Below are 20,419 nucleotides of genomic sequence, written 5' to 3'. Positions count from 1 at the left end.
AAAAAGAATATGTAGAGGATAGCAGAATGAATTAGTAACTAGAGAATAATAATATGTTGCTTATAAAAGACATGTTTGAAATTGAAAGACACATAGAGTCAAAATAATAATCTGTTTCATCTCACATAAAAAGACAGAGGTAGCAATCTTGATCTTAGACAAAGCAAAAGCAAAAGTAGATCTAATTAAAAGAGATAATCAGGGAAAATATATCTCTAAAAAGTATCATCAGCAATGAATATCAGCACCAAATGATACAGCATACAAATTCTTTTTTTTTTTTTTTTTTTTTTTTATTTTATTTTATTTATTTTTTTTTTAATTTAATAATTACATTATATTTACACTCATTTCTGTTCCGATTTTTTTTCCCCTCCCTCCCTCCACCCCCTCCCCTAGATGGCAAGCAGTCCTTTATATGTTGGATATGTTGCAGTATATCCAAGATACAATATATGTTTGCAGAACCGAACAGTTCTCTTGTTGCATAGGGAGAATTGGATTCAGAAGATATAAATAATCCGGGAAGAGAAACAAAAATGCAGATAGTTCACATTCGTTTCCCAGTGTTCTTTCTTTGGGTGTAGCTGCTTTTGTCCGTCATTTATCAATTGAAACTCAGGTCTCTTTGTCAAAGAAATCCACTTCCATCAAAATATGTCCTCATACAATATCGTTGTCGAAGTGTATAATGATCTCCTGGTTCTGCTCATTTCACTTAGCATCAGTTCATGTAGGTCTCTCCAAGCCTCTCTGTATTCATCCTGCTGGTCATTTCTTACAGAACAATAATATTCCATAACATTCATATACCACAATTTACCCAGCCATTCTCCAATTGATGGGCATCCATTCATTTTCCAGTTTCTAGCCACTACAAACAGGGCTGCTACAAACATTTTGGCACATACAGGTCCCTTTCCCTTCTTTAGTATTTCTTTGGGATATAAGCCCAATAGAAACACTGCTGGATCAAAGGATATGCACATTTTGATAATTTTTTGGGCATAATTCCAGATTGCTCTCCAGAATGGTTGGATTCGTTCACAACTCCACCAACAATGCATTAGTGTCCCAGTTTTCCCGCATCCCCTCCAACATTCATCATTATTTTTTCCTGTCATCTTAGCCAATCTGACAGGTGTGTAGTGGTATCTCAGAGTTGTCTTAATTTGCATTTCTCTGATCAATAATGATTTGGAACACTCTTTCATATGAGTGGTAATAGTTTCAATCTCATCCTCTGAAAATTGTCTGTTCATATCCTTTGACCATTTATCAATTGGAGAATGGCTTGATTTCTTATAAATTTGAGTCAGTTCTCTATATATTTTGGAAATGAGGCCTTTATCAGAACCTTTAACTGTGAAAATGTTTTCCCAGTTTGTCGCTTCCCTTCTAATCTTGTTTGCATTAGTTTTATTTGTACAAAGGCTTTTTAATTTGATGTAATCGAAATTTTCTATTCTGTGATCAGTAATGGTCTCTAGTTCATCTTTGGTCACAAATTTCTTTCTCCTCCACAAGTCTGAGAGATAAACTATTCTATGTTCCTCTAATTTATTTATAGTCTCGTTCTTTATGCCTAGGTCATAGACCCATTTTGATCTTATCTTGGTATATGGTGTTAAGTGTGGGTCCATGCCTAATTTCTGCCATACTAATTTCCAATTATCCCAGCAGTTTTTATCAAATAATGAATTCTTTTCCCAGAAGTTAGGGGCTTTGGGTTTGTCAAACACTAGATTGCTATAGTTGACTATTCTGTCTTGTGAGCCTAGCCTTTTCCACTGATCCACTAATCTATTTCTTAGCCAATACCAAATGGTTTTGGTGACTGCTGCTTTATAATATAATTTTAGATCAGGTACAGCTAGGCCACCTTCATTTGATTTTTTTTTCATTAATTCCCTTGAGATTCTCGACTTTTTATTGTTCCATATGAATTTTGTTGTTATTTTTTCTAGATCAATAAAATATTTTCTTGGAAGTCTGATTGGTATAGCACTAAATAAATAGATTAGTTTAGGGAGTATTGTCATCTTTATTATGTTCGCTCGGCCGATCCAAGAGCACTTAATATTTTTCCAATTATTTAAGTCTGACTTTATTTGTGTGGAGACTTTTTTATAATTTTGCTCATATAATTCCTGACTTTCCTTTGGTAGATAGATTCCCAAATATTTTATGGTATCAACAGTTATTCTGAATGGAATTTCTCTTTGTATCTCTTGCTGTTGGGTTTTGTTGGTGATGTATAAAAATGCTGAGGATTTATGGGGATTTATTTTGTAGCCAGCTACTTTGCTAAAATTATGAATTATTTCCAATAGCTTTTTGGTAGAATCTCTGGGGTTCTCTAGGTATACCATCATATCATCTGCAAAGAGTGATAGTTTGGTTTCCTCATTGCCTACTCTAATTCCTTTTATATCTTTCTCGACTCTTATTGCCGAGGCTAGTGTTTCTAATACGATATTAAATAATAATGGTGATAGTGGGCAACCTTGCTTCACTCCAGATCTTACTGGGAAAGGTTCCAGTTTTTCCCCATTGCATATGATGCTTACTGATGGTTTTAAATATATGCTCCTGACTATTTTAAGGAAAAGTCCATTTATTCCTATGCTCTCAAGTGTTTTTATTAGGAATGGATGTTGGATTTTATCAAATGCTTTTTCTGCATCTATTGAGATGATCATGTGGTTTTTGTTTGTTTGGTTATTGATATAGTCAATTATGTTAATAGTTTTCCTAATATTGAACCAGCCCTGCATTCCTGGTATAAATCCTACTTGGTCATAGTGTATTATCCTGGTGACAATTTTCTGTAATCTTTTTGCTAATATTTTATTTAAGATTTTAGCATCAATATTCATTAGGGAGATTGGTCTATAATTTTCTTTCTCTGTTTTCAGCCTACCTGGTTTAGGTATCAGTACCATATCTGTGTCATAAAAGGAGTTTGGTAGGACTCCTTCAATCCCTATTTTTTCAAATAGTTTATATAACATTGGAGTTAATTGTTCTTTAAATGTTTGGTAGAATTCACATGTAAATCCATCTGGTCCTGGGGATTTTTTCTTAGGGAGTTGATTGATAGTTTGTTCTATTTCTTTTTCTGAGATGGGACTGTTTAGGATATTTACTTCTTCCTCTGTTAGTTTGGGCAAGCTGTATTTTTGGAGGTATTTTTCTATTTCATTTAAGTTGTCGAATTTATTGGCATAAAGTTGGGCAAAGTAACTCCTAATTATTGCTCTAATTTCCTCTTCGTTAGTGGTGAGTTCTCCCTTTTCATTTTTAAGACTAACAATTTGATTTTCCTCTTTCCTTTTTTTAATCAGATTTACTAAGGGTTTGTCTATTTTGTTGGTTTTTTCATAGAACCAACTCTTAGTTTTATTAATCAATTCAATAGTTTTTTTACTTTCAATTTTATTGATCTCACCTTTTACTTTTAGAATTTCAAGTTTAGTGTTTGACTGGGGGTTTTTAATTTGTTCCTTTTCTAGCATTTTTAATTGCAAACCCAATTCATTGACCTTCTCTTTCTCTATTTTATACAAATAGGCCTCTAGAGATATGAAATTTCCCCTTATTACCGCTTTGGCTGCATCCCATACATTTTGGTATGATGTCTCATTATTATCGTTTTCTTGGGTGAAGTTATTAATTACGTCTATGATTTGCTGTTTTACCCAATCATTCTTTAGTATGAGATTATTTAGTTTCCAATTATTTTTTGGTCTACTTCCCCCTGCTTTTTTGTTGAATGTAATTTTCATTGCATCGTGGTCTGAAAAGGATGCATTTACTATTTCTGCCTTACTACATTTGAGTTTGAGGTTTTTATGTCCTAATATATGGTCAATTTTTGTATAGGTTCCATGAACTGCTGAAAAGAAAGTGTATTCCTTTCTGTCTCCATTACATTTTCTCCAGAGATCTATCATATCTAGCTTTTCTAGTATTCTGTTTACCTCTTTGACTTCTTTCTTATTTATTTTCTGGTTTGATTTATCTAATTCTGAGAGTGCAAGGTTAAGATCTCCCACTATTATAGTTTTACTGTCTATTTCTTCTTGCAGCTCTCTTAGTTTCTCTTTTAAGAATTTAGATGCTACCCCACTTGGTGCATATATGTTTAATATAGATAGTGCTTCATTATCCATGCTACCCTTTAGCAAGATATAGTGTCCTTCCTTATCTCTTTTAATTAGGTCAATTTTTGCTTTAGCTTGATCTGAGATCAGGATGGCTACCCCTGCTTTTTTGACTTCACCTGAAGCATAGTAGATTTTGCTCCAACCTTTTACCTTTAACCTGCATGTATCTCCCCGCTTCAGGTGTGTTTCCTGTAAACAACATATTGTAGGATTCTGGCTTTTAATCCATTCTGCTAACCGCTTTCTCTTTATGGGGGAGTTTACCCCGTTCACGTTTATGGTTAGAATGACCAATTCTGTATTACTTGCCATCTTGTTAACCCCGGTTTATGCTTTCCTCCCTTCTTTCCCCTTTCCCCCCCTTCCAAGTATTAAGCTTGTGAGCACCCCTTGCTTCTCACAGCCCTCCCTTTTTAGTATCCCTCCCCCCTCCTTAGAGTTCCTCCCCCTATCTTACCCCTTTCCCTCCCAGTTCCCGTATTCCCTTCCCCTTAGCTTATTCCTTCCCTTTCCACTTTTCCCTTCTCACTTTTCAATGAGATGGGAGAAGTTTCACCATAGATTGAATATGTCTTAAGATTTTTCACTTAAAGCCAATTCTGAAGGCAGTAAGATACCCACTATATTCATCCCCCTCCATTCTTTCTCTCAGATATAATAGGTTTCCTATGCCTCTTCATGAGATGTACTACCCCCACTTTACCCTTTTTCTGGTACAATGTCCTTTCCACATCAATTTCTAGAACAAGGTATACATGTATTCTTTATACATCTATATAGTCAAAATATAGTTCCCAAGATTAATCTTTACCTTTTTAGATTTCTCTTGAGTTCTATATTTGTAGATCAAACTTTTTGTTAAGTTCTGGTTTTTTCATCAGAAATAGATGAAATTCGCTTACTTCGTTGAATGTCCATCTTCTTCCCTGGAAAAAGATGCTCATTCTCGCTGGGTAAGTTATTTTTGGTTGCATACCAAGTTCCTTAGCCTTTCGGAATATCATATTCCAGGCCCTTCGATCTTTTAATGTGGATGCTGCCAGATCCTGGGTGATCCTTATTGTGGCTCCTTGATACTTGAATTGGGTTTTTCTAGCCGCTTGCAATATTTTTTCTTTCACCTGAGGGTTCTGGCATTTGGCCACTATATTCCTTGGTGTTTTGATTTTAGGATCCCTTTCAGTGGGTGATCGATGAATCCTTTCAATGTTTATTTTTTCCTCTGTTCCTATGACTTCTGGGCAGTTCTCTTTGATAATTTCCTGGAAGACAGTGTCCAGGCTCTTTTTTTCATCATGTTTTTCTGGGAGTCCAATGATTCTCAGATTGTCTCTCCTGGATCTGTTTTCCAGGTCTGTTGTCTTCCCCAGAAGGTATTTCACATTTTTCTCCATTGTTTGATTTTTTTGGATTTGCTTGACTGATTCTTCTTGTCTCCTCGAGTCATTCAATTCCACTTGTTCAATTCTGATTTTCAGTGAAGTATTCTCTTCACTCACTTTTTTAAAATCTTTCTCTAATTGTCCAATTGAGTTCTTTTGTTCTGTGGAATTTTTTTCCATTTCGCCAATTTTGTTTTTTAGAGAGCTGTTTTCTGTTTCCAGTTCACTAATCCTATTTTTCAAGGATTTTACTTCTTTATCCACTCTCTCTTTAACTTTCTCCAGACTCTTTTCCCATTTTTCTTCTAGCTCCCTTGTGAGAGCCTTTTTAATCACTTCTATGAGGTTCATCTGTGCTGAGGAACAGCCGATCTCCTCCTTTGGGGAATCACCTGGGGACTGCCTGTTTTTAGTCTCCTCAGGATTTAGAGTCTGCTCTCTATCTGTATAGAAGCTGTCAAGGGTTAAAGTCCTCTTCAGCTTCTTGCTCATTCTGTCTATTAATCAGAGATAAACTACCAAAGAAAAACAGAAAAAAACTGGAGTCTTTCTTTGGGGGGGGGGCTGGGTGTGTTATCGAGCTTCCTCTACAGACTGCAGGTGGCAGCAGTGAGGCACTAGCAGGACTGTGCTGCGCCTGCGCTCTGAGATCCCAAAGCGTGCTGAGTCACTGAGGGGGGGGAAGGGGGGGGGGCCAGGTCCTGAGAGACTCCAGCTGTTTGGGGTTGTGTTCTTCAGCCCGGTGTTTTTAGCTTCTCTGCTGGGCTGTTGACTTGCTGCCGGAGGAAATTATCCAAACCTGTAGCGAAGCTCTCCCCGCAGAAACGGCTACGATCACTCTCCACCCCTCTCCAGTCTGCTCCCGTGCTCTCACTGCCGCTGCCCGCCGCCTGCGCCCGATCTAAAACCGCCCCAGCCCTCCAGTAAAGACAGACCTTTCTTGGCGGATCTCAAGGATGGCTTCTCTTGGTAACTATTTGTGGGTTTTTTTCAGTCAAGCATTGATTCAGAGGCTTGTAATGAAGTGGATAGTGAGAGAAAGCGCGGAGCTTATGCAACTGTGAGCCTCCTCTCCGCCATCTTAACCGGAAGAGCATACAAATTCTTGAAGAAAAAGTTAAATGAATTACAGGAGTAAAACTATATTAGTTGAGGCCTTTTAGTTTACCTTTCTGAAATATGTAATCACTAAAAATAAGGTAAGGAAACGAAAAGTCAGATATGATAGTCCTCTGGAGAATATTGAATGGGAATAGAAAGTATTTTGTCTGTCTTTTTTCTTAGCTGTAGATGATACCTTAACAAAAACTGACGATGTATTAGGGCATAAAACCTCAGAAACTAGTGCAGAAAAATATAGTAAAAGCACTCTTTTGGAGCACACTGTGAAAAGGAGATTCATTAGTCAGTTTCTGAAGTACAGACTAAAAATTAATTGGAAATGAAATCTACATTGAATGAGTAGGTCAAAGAACAAGTTTTAGGAATAATAATTTTATTAAAGCTAATAAGAATAATGAAGCAACATGCCAAAATTTGAGATGCAACAAAAGAGCAATTTTTAATAGATCTAACTGCTTACATAAGAGAGAAAGAGCAGATCAATGAATTGGGCACAAAACTAAAAAAATTAAAACTAGAAAAAAAATTTTAAATCTTCAGTTAAACACCAAAATGGCAAACCTGAAAATCAAAAGAGCAGTTAATAAATTGGGATGTTAAAAACAATAAAACTAATAAGTAAAACTGGAAGCTAGTTTTATGTAGAAAAACCAACAAGATGGGTAAATCATTTAAAAGTAGAAAAGGTAGAATGTATAACCAAAGAAGATGAAACCAAAATAAATATTAGGAACTCTCTTACTAGTATGCCAGTAAAACACAATGTGAATGAAATAAATGTTTATAAAAATACAAATTGCCTATTTTAAGGGGAAATAGAATGCTTAAATAGCACTAGTTTAGAAAAAGAAATTGAATAAGCCACAAATGAACTCAGTATGGGGAAAAAGCCCTACAGATCATATAGATATATAAGGAAATTATTTCAAACACTTAAAGAACAATTAATTCTCATATCATGTAAACTATTTTAAAAAAAACAAGCCACGGAGTCCTGTCAGATTTTTTCTAAAAAACAGGATTTTAATACCTAAACCCAGGGAAGTAAAACAGAAAGAAAACTAGACCAATATCCCAGCAGATATTGTTGTAGAAAATTAAAATAAAATACTAAGAAGAAGATTATAAGAATAAATCACAAAGATCATCCACTATCATTAGGCTGGATTTATATTAAGAATGATTGGTTTAATTTTAGAAAAATTGTAAACATAATTGACCACATCAAAAATAATAAAAAATAAGGATTATATCAGTAGATGCTGGAAAAGATTTTGACCAAAAGAGACATCCATTCCTATTTAAACAAAACAAACAATAGAAACAATAGGACACATAGAACAATAGAAAGCATGGGAGCAAGTAGAGCATTTTTTTAAATGCTAAGTAATATCTAAGCAAAACCAAGGGTAAGCATTATCTGTAGTAAGGATAAATTTTCCCATAATATTCAGAGGTAAAATAAAAATGTCTGTTATCACCAAGCTATTGAAAGAGTAATTTCACTTAAGATAACTATATTCAATATAAAATACTTGGCAGTTTACCTGCAAAGACACAATCAGGAACTATATGAACACAGTTGTAAACCACTTTTCTCATAAAAACAGATTTAAACAATTGGAGAAATTTTAATTGCTCATGTAAAAGGCTGATCCAATATAATAAACATGACAATTCTACCTAAATTAATTTACTTATTCAGTACCATACTAATTAAACTACCAAATAATTTGTTTATAGAACTAAACAAATAATAAAATTCATAAAGAGAAACAAAAAATCAAAAATATAAAGAGAATCAATAAAAATGGGAAGGAAAGCAGCCTCAGAGTACAAAATCTTGAAATATATTCAAAAGTGATAATTGTCAAAACAATCTAGATAAGAAAGAGTATTTGATTAGTGGAATAGATTTAGTACTTAATATTCTAAGCTATTGAGGTAAGAATTATTTGACAAAAACTTCTGTGAAAACTGGAAAGCAGTCTAGCAGAAATTAGGCATAAGCAAACATCCCATACCATATACCAAGATCTACTCAAAATGCACACATGATTGAGACATAAACAGTGATATAAGCAATTGGGGGACAGTATAAAAAATTACTTGTCATGTACATGGATAAGAAAAGAATTCATGATCCAAAAAAGAGATATAGAAGATCACAGGATGCAGAATGGATAATTTAAATTAGATTAAAAAGTTTTCATACAAACAAAACCAATGCAGCCAAGATTAGAATGGAAGCAGAAGAGTGGGATGAAATTTTCCATCAAGTTTCTCTATAAAAACTTAACTTATTAAATATATAGAAAAATAAATCAAATTTATAAAAACATGATCAGTTCCCAGTTGATAAATGGTCAAAGGATATGAACAATCAGTTTTCAGAAGAAATCAATGCTATCTATAGTCATATGAAAAATGCTCCAAATTATTAGTAGAGAATATGAACAGAATGTCATATTGAACTATTGATAGTGTTGTGAAATGACCCCACCATTTTGAAGAGCAATTTGGTTCTATGGCCAAAGAGGTTTAGAATTGTGGATACCTGTTGTCCCAAAATAATACTTTTAGGTCTATACTTCAAAGAGAACAAAGAAAAAAGAAAAGGACCGATGTATACAAAAATATTTATAACAGCTTTTTTGTGGTGACAAAGGGAAATGCTTATTAAGTGGGAATGGGTGAACATGATATCATATGTGATTTGTGCTATAAGAAATGATGAAGAGAATGGTTTCAGAAAATCCTAGTAAGAGTTGTATGAGTTGATGACACATGAAATGAACAGAACTAGAAATACATTTAGCACAATAATAGCAGCAGTCTAACAATAATCAACCATAAAAGATTTAGCTACTCTGATTAATTCAATCATCTATGACAATCTCAAAGGACTTGTGATAAAAATGTTATGCATCCTACAGAGAGAACTGAAAAACTTATTGAAGAATAATATTATCATTTTATTTTTCTTAATTTTTTGCAGTTTGGTTACTATAAAAATGTTTTGCCTATTTATATTTAATATTTATAACAAGTACTGTATTTCTTGCCTTCTACAGTGAAAGATTGGTTAAGAAAATTTAGAAATCAATTTAGAAATAGAAATAAATTATTTTTTTAAGCATGAAAGGGAAACAGGATACAAGAGAAACGATAGTGTTGTAAGCTGGAGAGTTCAAAAAGGATAAAGACTGAGAAAAGGCCACCAAAATTGGCAATTAAGAGATCATTAGAGAGAAAGTTTTTAATGAATAATTAGTTTGGAAGCCATACTGAAAAGAATTAAGACAACAAGAGTAAAGGAAAAGCATCCTCTATTGCAAACAACCTTCTCAAGAAATTTAGCCATAAAAAAAAGAAGGAATAGAAAGGACGATAACTAAAAGGTATAGATGGATCAAATGAAGTTTTTTTGAGGGTGGGGAAACATGGGCATGTTTAAAGGAAGTAAAAGAAACATGCTTTAATATGAATGAAAGAGCAGGGATATTAAGAGAGAAATCTGCTAGAGATAATAGGATGAATGGGATCTTTTGTTCATGTAGAGGGGTTTGGCAGGGAAAAGAGTCTCGTCTTCATGTGAAATAGGGGTTAGAAGTGGTAAAAAAACAAATACTGGTAGAAAATATCTGAGTGATGTGAGATGAGAGAAAGGGGGAAAGAGAGAGAGCTCTCTACAAATGGCCTCATTTGTAGTGAAATATGAGGCAAGATTCCAAGCCAAAAAGGTTGGGAAGAAGAAGCTGTGGGAAGTGTGAGGACAGATGAAAAGGTTTAGAAAAGTTGCTATGATGAGGAGGATGGTGAATCAATTAGGGAAATGTAAAAAGCTTACCTTGCTGCAAAAAAAGGTACAAGGGAGATTATGTAACATAAACTTATAATGAACCCTTTCAGCATGGTTTTCTCTTTTCTTCAACTTCATTTAGCAGCATGCGAATAAGAGGATGTGGATGGTGAAAATGAGGGTGGTATTTGGCAGGACAAGGCCAACAGAATAAAGAGGAGGACAGTATCAAGTTGAACTGATTCATCAAGGAATCAAGCTGGAGAAAGGAAAAGAGTGTATCTAATGCTAAAATGATGATTTTTGAAAAGAATTGAGGGTTAGAAGGATGGGAGGTTGCAATGCAGATGATTAGGATTGGAGCTTTAAGGCAGAGGATGAGATGGAATGAAAAAGTGATGATCAAGATCATGAAATCTCTGATTTCATGAAATGGATGTAGGCGTGGGTATGATAACAAGATTGTGGGTATGAGTATGTGTGGTGTGGTGGAGTAGTTGGTCATGGGAAATGGAAATAGTGAATATGTACTCTGCTCCTCCACACATGTACAATTTGTGTATCCAAAAGATATTAATAATCTGAATTTCTTCTTTCCATACCAGTAAAACAAAGAAACAAAAACCTCAGCTCCATTTCATTGCTAGACAAGTACAATGTAATTAGAAACAGTTTCGCAACTAAAACAAAGGAGTCATACATTTTAGCTGTTTACAAATTTTATAGTTTTTATATTTGCACATATATATATATATAATATTATATCCATAATATGTATGTATAATATAGAATACAGTTATATGATATATCTTGATATAGGTGTAATGCATATAATATTGTATATTATATGTAATTACATATATTATTACATATAATGTAATATAGCATATATGTATCATATTTAACAAAATTATATGGCATATATTAATATATAACATAATATATGTTTTCTGTTTTACAAAATATAATTATATTTTGTTTTACAAAATATATAATTATATATCAATATATATCAGTTATAGTATAACATATATAAATGTATCATATACATTAAGATTATATAATCCATTAATATATAATATAATATGTGTTATACATAATATATATGTGTACTACTAGGTATATCATTACATATAATATCCATGTATCATATGCATCATATATAATACAATTAAATCAATATTTTAATAAATAATATGTTATACATTGTATTGTATATGATAATTACATATATCTTATACAATACAACATATGTTAATATATCATATAATATATAATTACACATATAATAGTGTAACAACATATACATGTATCACATAGTACAATTACAGCATATATATTAATATGTGAAATGTTTGTGTATTATATAAAATACATGATCACAATATATCATGTATAACATCATGTAACATGCATGTATCATATGTAAAATTATGACATCTACTAATATATAATAGTGTAAATATCGCATGTATAATATACAAATAAATAACATCATATATAACACTTGTGACATGTTAATGTATAATATATGTATTATATATAATATGTAATTACATATATAATATCAGTGCAACAACACTATATATGTATGTCATATATACACAATTATATCATATATTGATATATAACAATATTTTTGTGTATTATATATAATTAGAAAATGTTATATATAACATGACTTATAATGTGATTATCATACAATTATATGACATTAACATAGAACATGATGTTATATGCCATATATTATATAATATGTAATATATGTGTAGTATCACCTATAACATGGCAATATATAGGCCATACAAGACAATTATATGGCATATATTAATATATAATATTATGCATTTCTTGATATATAATTATATAAAAATTACATATAACATGATATATATGATAACATAAATACTTATAATATCATATATAACACTATGATATATGTATGATATGATATATAGTACCATTATATAACATGTATCAATATATATCATTGTATCATTTATATTATAATATAAATAATAGCATAACCTATAAGATATATAATATATAATACAATTACATAACATGTTAGTATATATTGTTATATCATGTGTATTGTATGCGATTAATAATTATATGTAATATACATATTATAATATATAATACAATTATATATGTATTAATATATAATGTAATATATAGTTATATAATAATATAATAAAAAATTTCAATTGATTATATCTGTCTTCATATTTGGACAGAATAAAAGTAAAGTTTTTGTTTTTTTAACTCAGTCGAGCAACATCAAAATCCTATGGACAGCCTACTTTGCTATCTCCCACTTGTCTAAATAAAGAGAAATAATATCATTAGAATAAATGGGGAACTCTATTATATCACAGAATCAGAGAGATATGAATTCAAATCCTATCCCAAACATTTAGCTATCTGAGTCTAGGCAATTCATTTAGCTCTTTTAGGCTGTTTTCTCATCCTTGAAATGGCCTGTCTCGGAAGTTTATTGTGAAAACTACATGAAATAACATATGTAAAGTGCTTTTGCAAACCTTAGAGCACTAAATAAATGCTAACTCTTATTATTCTTTGGAAAGGAGAAGTGGAGATGGCACAGGGAAGAAAGGAAAGGAAGTAGAAGAAGCAAAAAGCAAAAGATAGAAAGGATTTCCAGGCTCCTTCCTCAGATGGCAATCATCAAACCTTGGTCTTGGCTTTAGCCTCCTGCCCTTCTCACCCTTCTATACTCGTGAGTCTCACATTGCCAAACAGCTATCCAGTTTCCAGGAATTGACGTGATCAGTCCGTTAGAGGAATCCTTCAACATTGCGCAACTCTGTGGGTTTGAGAAGGGCAGGGAAGATTCTATCTCCCTGTACTCTTTTCCTAACCAGCACCCTGTTTTCCTGATTTGAAAGGGAAATCAGAAAGAAATGTAATGGCTGTAATTAGGGTAACACCGAAAGTACTCCCAAAATGGAATAGGAAACTATTTTCTCTGTGGAAGTGGATAAAGAATTAAAGAATTTATAGTCTGTCACATCATAATCAGGATTGCCTGGCTGGTATTTTTCTAGGTCTACTGCTAGGAATATAAATCTTGCAGAGTGTTTTGTACTGTACTTTACACAAAGAGAATGCCCAATTAATATTTCTGGCTGGTTTCTAGCTATCTCACCTTCCTTATTATTAACATAAGTCAAAATTTATAGAGTTTAATAATTCTGAAAGTTTAGGAATGAGCCTGAGACCCAAGCTTAAAACAAAAATTAGAGCAAAATCATTGACCACATCTCAAAAGAATAAAAGGCAGTAAGTTTGCACACTGTAAAATATTTTCATCATATACAATTGAGAAGTATTAAAGCTGTGATCCTTGGCAGTGAGCTGGGCATAGGGTCACTTCCTCAAATGGTACAGATCAGGGGCATTGATGGTAAAGGGAAAAGCAGAGGAAAAGAAGGGAACAAGTGTTCATTAAGCACCTATTGTGTGTCAGGTACTTAAACACTTCACAGATATTTCACTTGATTCTCTAGACTGTGGAGCAAATGAAAGCAGATGGAGAAAGGTAAAGTGATTTGCCCAAAATTCCCAAGTATCTGAGGCTGAATTTGAATGCAGATTTTCCTGACTCAAGAATTCCACTCAACCACCTGGAATGGTTCTAAAGAATGCCTCTAAAGAATGGGAAGAATAGTCCCTGTGTAAAGGATATGACTGAAAGAAATATCCAGGTTCAGATAATGAAAGTTTCATAATCCTCCTGACCACATACAGTATGGGTGGGATGAAGCAGTTCACAAAAGCATTTGGCTATTCAAACTTGAAGTATTTGAAACATGCTATTTAATAAATGCAAGATGAAGCAACTTTATATTGTATTAAATTAAATCACAAAAATTGGCACAAATGAATAAAATGTACTTGCTCAACAGGCAGAAAGACCTCAGAAGCAGGAAGACCTAGATGTAGGTCCCATCTCTGCCACATATTATGTAATTCTGAGCATGATCCTTTAATCTCTCTCTTAATGCTCCAGGAAATTCTCTAAAGATTCATAAATTGCAGAGTGTCTGCTGTTTTCTAGTGGGAGAGAAAAGTTCCTCAATGAAAATTCCCAGTATTGATGAAGTACCTGTATCTGATACTTAATAAATCCTATTTACTGACTGAATGTTTTCACACAAAATAATGAGGTATTTAGCAATATTTACCTTTTTCATCAATTCTCTAGTCCTATTGTGCATGTATCAATACAATATCCTTTTGATGAGATAAATGAGGCTCACAAAAGATTGTAAGGACAGGTAGAAAAGTGATATTCTACCTGGGGACTTTGGCACTAGCTCAAGTGACAGAACATGAACCTTATCTGGCTGAGTGATCCTGGACAAGTCATTTAAACATAAAATAAAGCCTCCTCTGTGGTTGTTTCTTTTCTTTCTTTCTTTTTCTTTCTTTTTTTAGTAATTCTTCCTGTCTTGCCATTGTAAATTCTTTAAGTAAAATTTACTAAGTAATTCACTTCAATAATGATTATTATAAAAATTCATAGATTATAAAGGCTTGTACTCATAACTGATTTTCTTTTTTTAGTAGTCAAAGTTAACATATACCTCTACATTCTTTTCTTAATAATTATGATTAATAACTTATCATGTAGTAGTGTGCAACCCTGTCAATCATATATAGTCATATCAAATATCAACTCAATTATTTTTGTATAGATTACCTCCTTTGGGGATAAACATGATAATTGTGAACAATTTTTGCCTTCTCCAATTATAGTTGAAGTAACTTTAATAGCATCCCTAAGTAAGGATTTACTGGGAAATATTTTCAAAATTGATTCCTCTAAAATGCATGCAGGATAGACTTTGAAGTTTAATCTGCATTGTTAATGCATTCTCCATTACTTTGTTAAAGTCTAGATCACCAACAAAACAATAAACATTGCACCCATTTATATTTTTGTTTATTTCTAAAGTATAAGTGTTTGCACTGAACTTTTAATAGTGTGAGCTGGTATGAAGAAACTGCAGCATACCTCTGAGTTCAAGCCAAATATAGTTAATTATAAAAGTTTGATACTTCCCCTAACCATTGATATTTCCCCATAACCAGCTTATGTCTAAGCCAAATATGTTGTTTTGGAATAATTTGTTATTTTTGGTTATCCTTTTGCTGTCACTTATTAATGTAAGTATTTGAGAAGTGAAGTTATCTTGATTTTCTGTGTGATGTAATGATTTGAATCATGCTAGGAACAAGTAGGTAGTGCAGTGGATAAAGTATTGGACCTTGAGTCAGAAAAGCCAGAGTTTAAATCTGTCTGTAGATACCTACTTGCTGGAAGATCCTGGCCAAGTCACTTAACCATGTTTGCCTCAGTTTGAGCTGTTGTAAAATGAGCTGGAGAAGGAAATGGCAAAACACTCCAGTATCTTTGCCAAGAAAACCCCAAATGGGATCGTAAAGAAGCAGACATGACTGAAATAAATGAAATACAACAGCAATATCTGTCACAAATGGGACAATATGTTTAAATGATCTAAAATAGCTTGAGAGTAGTAATTAATAGATTGAGAGCAGTAATTGAAATTGGGCATTTGCAAAGCATTTAGGTCAGGAGCTAATTAAGTGAGTGACCAATGTAATTCTAGACATAAATCTTAGTTTCTTTATCTTTAAAATGAGGGAAATGAAGCATGTGATCTTAGATTCCTTCTAAACTTGCCACTATCAATATTCCTGACCAACTGTCACCAAATGGTGGGGAAACCTATGAAGACCTGGAATCACTAGACCACTACTCCTGTTTTTAATTCTCCCTAGTAGCCATAATTTGGGAAAGTAACTCTGGTAAGGATGGGGCACATCATCTACTGTCCCCTTCATCTGCTATCTCCATCATCTGCTGTCCAATCCTCTTCACCTGCTTCAGAGCAGGCAGGCTGAAAAAGCAAGGTATCCTGAAGAAGAGATGAGAATGGCATGCATCTGGCAAATCAAGATTGCAAAGGAAGACTCTGGGAATAGAATTTTCCTCAGACCACTGAGCTCTGCTTCTGGATTGACCCTCATAGCCTTAAGTAAGGGGAGAAATTGCTGTGGAAAGGAAGCCTACATTTCCTGCCTACACCAACTGCCTCTGAGGGACAAGTAAAGCCAATACCCAACCTCCAGACCATCAGGCCTGCTTGCCTAAGGCCCACAGTCATGATTCCAGGAAACAAGTCCTGTGGAGCTGCAGCCTGGCTAATGGTTTTTTGGATGCTGGAGCCACAGTGACTAAAGAAACACAGAAAGTATTTCTTATCCCCACAGTCCTCGGCCGTATGAAATAATTCAACATCAGAAAGTGTCCTTATTACTAGAAATGATGTAAAAGAAGAGGCATTGCCATTTGCTTTGCTGCTACAGAGTCAAGAACACTAGCTCTTTCTATTTTATATCCAAAACCATGTCATATATGCATGTTGCCGCTTGTAATTACAATGTAAACTCCCCGAGAGCCGGAATTGCCACACTTTTCTTATTTGCATCAGCACAGTGCTTTGTGCTCTTTTTAAACTATGGTTTGCAACCCCATGTAGGGTTTGTAACTGAATGTGAGGGATCATGAAATGATGATTATCAGTAAATGTTTAATTTGTATATCTACTATATATATCGATACACTTGGGGTTCATGAAAAAATTTCTCAGACAAAAAGAGGTCAAAAGTGTAAAAAAATTAAGAAGCCTTCCTCTATCATTCCTTCCAATTAAAAAATTATATGGTTCTACTTGCTTATCATATTTTAAGGCAAGTAACATTTCTCCCTATTCCATTGGTGCTGCCACCTTTATGTATGTAATATTCTAGAAAATGGCACCCCCAAATCACAGAATCTTAAGAAAACTCTCTGAAGACATCAAGTCAATTGAAACCTGAACAATAATCTCCCTATTCCCTATTTTGCAAGTGGTAACAACTGTTTCTATTTTGGCCAGAAACTCTAAGGATGTTCCTCTCCCACACTGATTCTTTTATGGAGGTACCTTTTGCCTCAGTTCTTACCTAGACTTTAATTACTGAATATGTGCTGCTTCAGACAAACTGAGATCTGGAAAAAACCTCAGCTTAAACAGGCCAAGGTTTTCAATTATACCCAGGACCATCACAAATAGTCCTGATCTACCTTTTGCCATTGCCTTCTGAAGACTCTGGAGGAGAGACTGACTCTATACAGCTTTGCCTCACTTAAATCCAATTCAATGGCATCAAGACACTGTCATTGGTCCTCTTCGAAAACAACAACAGCAAATGGTCATCTAGCCTTTGCTTGAACACCTCTACTGAAAGGGAAATCCCTACCTCCTAAGGAAATTTATTTTTGGAGGGGAGGAAAAGTTGTCCTTAATTGGAGTCTCCTAAATTACCTCTCAGCAATTTCAACTCTTTGCTCTCTAAGGTCAAGCAAATAATTTCAATCCTTCCCCCAGAGATATTTAATAATAGTTATCATGCCCTACTTTTCTTCTGCTCTAAGGTAAATATCTCCAGTTTCTTCAACTGATTCTTGAATTGTTTCACTAGCTGTCCTACCTGTTGGCTTATAAATATCCAAACAAGACTTGGACAAGTGAAGAATGTAACATTTATTTGGCTCAGTATTGTAATCTGTCAAGATCTTTTGGTTGCTATCATCCAGCATACTAGTTAACTCTTCTTTTATTGTGTTATCTGAAAATTTGAATATCACGCTATCCATACCTTTATCTAAGTAATTGATTAAAAAATACCAAATAGGAAAAGAGCAGCGACAGGTCTAAAAGGTGCTAGAAGAACAAGAATATTTCAAAACAGCATGAACACAATTTCAATTAGGATTTCTGAAAGAGATGAGACAAAAGTTACAAAGAGTTTTTAAAAAAAATTTTTTTATCAGTGAAATGAAAAAGCTGAAAGTAAAAATGGAAAAGATATTAGAGTTATGGAAGAAAGAATTGGAAATGGAATTAGCTCAAACAACAAACTTCCTGAAAATTAGAATAAATCATATAGAAGTTAATGATTCCATGAGGAAATACTAAAACAAAAAAGAAAAGAAAAATAGAACATAATGTAAATGTAACAAAACAAAATTGAGATTGAGGGAAAAAAAACAGATTGAGGGAAAAAATTTAAAAAGAAAAATAGGCATATTTCAAGAAATCTTAAAACTACCCACATTTCTTAAAACCAAAGTAGAAATAGAATCTATTGGTGACCTCCTGAAGAAATTCCAAAAGAAAAGCTCCCAATAACATGATAACCAAAATTCAGAGCTTCTAGATCGGGGATGGGGGTGGTGGTGATGGGAGGGAAGAATGCAAGAAGCAAGCAAGCAAGAATTTAAATATTAAGAAGTCGCAATCAGAATCATATGATGTAAGAGGCACCATGATTTTCTCTTTGAGTGAGAGAAGTTTCAGGTTCAATCCTAGGTGAGCCCATGATAGGCAATTAGGTGGCACAGAGAATAGAGTGCTGAGCTTGGAACTGAGAAGACTCATTGGTGTGAATTCAAATCTGGCTTTAGACACTTAGTAGCTATGTAATCTTGGGCAAGTCACTTAACCCTGTCTGCCTCAGGATCCTCATCTGTAAAATGAGGTGTAAAAGGAAATGGCAAACTACTTAAATGTCTTAGTCAAGAAAATCCCAAATGGGGTCACAAAGACAAGACTGAACAACAACCGCAACAACTATAAGGAAGGTGTGAAACTTGAAATACATTATTCCTGAAGGCAAAGAAGGCTTACAGTCAAAAATAATTTATCCAGCAAAATTGAATATATTCTTGGAGGGGGTGGGGGAAATGGATCTTCAATGAAATGGAAAACTCAAACACTTTTCTTGAAAAATCAGGGCTTCAAAGAAACTTTGAAGTAGAAACACAGAGCAGCCCTGTTTGTAGTGGCTAGAAACTGGAAATTGAATGAATGCCCATCAATTGGAGAATGGCTGGGTAAATTGTGGTATATGAATGTTATGGAATATTATTGTTCTGTAAGAAATGACCAGCAGGATGAATACAGAGAGGCTTGGAGAGACTTACATGAACTGATGCTAAATGAAATGAGCAGAACCAGGAGATCATTATACACTTCGACAACGATACTGTATGAGGATGTATTCTGATGGAAGTGGATTTCTTTGACAAAGAGACCTAACTGAGTTTCAATTGATAAATGATGGACAGAAGCAGCTACACCCAAAGAAAGAACACTGGGAAACGAATGTGAACTATTTGCATTTTTGTTTTTCTTCCCGGGTTATTTATACCTTCTGAATCCAATTCTCCCTGTGCAACAAGAGAACTGTTCGGTTCTGCAAACATATATTGTATCTAGGATATACTGCAACATATCTAACATATATAGAACTGCTTGCCATCTAGGGGAGGGGGTGGAGTGAGGGAAGGAAAAAATCGGAACAGAAGCGAGTGCAAGGGATAATGTTGTAAAAAATTACCCTGGTATGGATTCTGTCAATATAAAGTTATTATAAAATAAAATAAAATATTAAAAAAAAGAAGTAGAAACACAGAAATTAAGAGAAACATAAAAGGTTAAACATGAATGAATGAATAGTGATAACAAACTAAATGAGAATAAACTGCTTATATTCTAATATGTGAAAATGATACATCGGTCTCCTTTGAACTTATCAGCGTTCATAGAAGGAATCTAATTAGACAAGACTTGGGAGTGGTTCTATTATATGTCAATGAATTTTAAAAAACAATGGAAAAGGAAGGGAAGAGGATTACATTGAGGAAGAGGGTATGATTTGGGAAAGTCTATTGATGTCAATCAATTTCTTCCTGGAATAACTTCCTTAAAAAAATAAAAACAACAGACTTTCAGGAAGTTAGTGGTTTGGATTACTAAATAATTGATAGTGGGCATAATGTAATT

At 33.7% G+C, this 20,419-nt stretch overlaps 2 protein-coding genes across 3 annotated transcripts in view; one reads left to right on the top strand and one right to left on the bottom strand.

Moving 5' to 3' along the window:
* The window catches only part of CLDN10 (claudin 10), a 202,932-nt gene that overhangs the window by 2,115 nt on the left and 180,398 nt on the right, over positions 1 to 20,419 (bottom strand). The gene's annotated exons all lie outside the window — the stretch shown is intronic.
* Positions 1 to 20,419, top strand: part of DZIP1 (DAZ interacting zinc finger protein 1) — a 109,368-nt gene that overhangs the window by 83,324 nt on the left and 5,625 nt on the right. The gene's annotated exons all lie outside the window — the stretch shown is intronic.

This window comes from Antechinus flavipes, chromosome 3 (genome assembly GCF_016432865.1).
Source record: "Antechinus flavipes isolate AdamAnt ecotype Samford, QLD, Australia chromosome 3, AdamAnt_v2, whole genome shotgun sequence".
Taxonomy (NCBI): Eukaryota; Metazoa; Chordata; class Mammalia; order Dasyuromorphia; family Dasyuridae; genus Antechinus; species Antechinus flavipes.
The sequence above is the reverse complement of the archived record's forward strand: the minus strand, read 5'-3'. Positions and strand labels throughout refer to the sequence as shown.